Here is a 2,173-nt window from a genome sequence, read left to right as displayed (position 1 = left end):
GATAACATGGGCTGGAAACGGCCCAACGGAATAACGGGCCGTTAATGGGTATAAAGTGATACACTGTTCATTACGGGCCAGTTTCACCACGGGCCATTAATAGGCCAAGAGTTACATAGGGCCTCATATGGGCCAAAAGACGTCATGGGCCATACATGGGCCAGAAGTGAAAACGGGCTGGAATCATATTGGATGGCCCAGATGACGCTACTGGGCCTAATTCGGATAGGGCGTAACGGGCCTTGGGTTAGCGGGCTGTAAATGGGCTATATGCGAACAAGCCGTTAACAGGCTTTCCATGGGCCGGCCCGCCACCTTTTGACCAAGTCAAACGGGCTGGCCTTTTCACAGGAATGGGCCTCTGTTGGGCTGTGCCACGTGTCGACGTATCATAGGCGCCTTCTGTCCAATGAGTGGATGACATCTGTCCCAACGATGAGCAGACACGTGTTTCCTCCAGCCAATGATGATTTTACACGTGGAAAATCCCCATTGGTCGGGGCTGTTAACGGGTTATCGGATCCAAAACCTGACCCGATAGCTTAACGGCATTCCGTTACGGTGGATGCCATGTGTCGGTCACCCTTGACGAAAGCACTTCTGTGACGCGCGATTTATCATCATGGAAGTGCACACTTCCGTGATGATAATTTTGGTAATGTCATGGAACACTTCTACGACATCAGAGGTATGACTATCTTGATTCTGTCATAAAATCATCATGGATGTACATGCATAACAAAAAATGCGACCTACTATGACAAACACGTATCATCACGGAAGTGTCCTTTTTTGTAGTGCCCTTAACTAGTTTCTGTTCATTTTGCAACTCCCGTTTCGAGTTACTACTTTTAGCAAATGAACCAGTATCAAATACCGATGGGTTGCTATAAACAGTAGTAAAGTACACATCAATAACATGTATATCAAATATACCTATGTTCACTTTGCCATCCTTCTTATCCGCCAATTACACTACTAGGAAAAGGGCTATAGATGGAATGGCCACTAATGGCGCACTGTACATCCACGGTGCGCCACTAGTAAATTTTTTTTAATTTTTTCAAAACTACTAATGGCGCACCGTGGGATGGTGCGCCATTAGTAGTTCAACTAGTAATGGCGCACCACCCCACGGTGCGCCATTAGTAATTATGTTTCAATTTATTTTTTCAAATGTTTTTTATTTTTATTTTTTAAACTACTAATGGCGCACCGTGGGACCGTGCGCCATTACTAGTTCAACTACTAATGGCGCACCACTCCCACGGTGCGCCATTACTAGTTGAACTACTAATGGCACACCACTCACAGGTGCGCCATTAGTAATTTTGTTACAAATTTTGTTTCAAAAAATTTTGTTTCAAATTTTTTTTTTGAAAAACTACTAATGGCGCACGGTTGGGGTGGTGCGCCATTACTAGTTGAACTACTAATGGCGCACCACCCCCACGGTGCGCCATTAGTAACTTGGCCCATTCCACCGAATGCACCCCCCCTGGACCGCCTTTTCAGTTTTAAAAAAATAAAAGAAAATGATGGAAATGTCAAAAAAATAAAATAAAATAAGTTTCCCATGTGATATGTGGTCTAGTTGTTGGGAAAATTAACAAATATGAATTCGACTTTATTTGCAAAATCTCTCTGGAATTTCTTAAAATGGGCATAACTTTTGCATACGAACTCGGATGAAAAAGTTTTTTATATGAAAAATCATCTACTCGAAAAGTTACATCCGAATTTAACTGGGGGAACCCCGTTAAACATTTTCAAAATCCTCAAAAACCTAACAGAAAATAAGATACGGGGCTTTTAAGATCTGGAGAGGCAAAAAAATTCAAAAAAAATCAAACTTACTAATGGCGCACCTGCCCATGGTGCGCCATTACTATCTTCCCGCCTTAAAAATTCAAAATAAATCAAAAAAATAAAAAAAGTTACTAATGGCGCACCTGCCCATGGTGCGCCATTAGTATGCCGTATATATGGCTGGGCGTGTCCTCTCCTCCTTACCTCTTCATTCTTCTCCTCCACTCCACCTCTCCTTCACTTCATCTCCTCCTCCCTCCTCTCCGGTGAGCTCCTCCTCCCTCCTCTCCAGTGAGCTCCTCCTCCCTCCTCTCCGGTGAGCTCCTCCTCCCTCCTCTCCGGTGAACTCCTCCTCCCTCCTCTC

This window comes from Triticum aestivum, chromosome 7D (genome assembly GCF_018294505.1).
Source record: "Triticum aestivum cultivar Chinese Spring chromosome 7D, IWGSC CS RefSeq v2.1, whole genome shotgun sequence".
NCBI lineage: Eukaryota > Viridiplantae > Streptophyta > Magnoliopsida > Poales > Poaceae > Triticum > Triticum aestivum.
Note: the sequence above shows the minus strand (reverse complement) of the source record.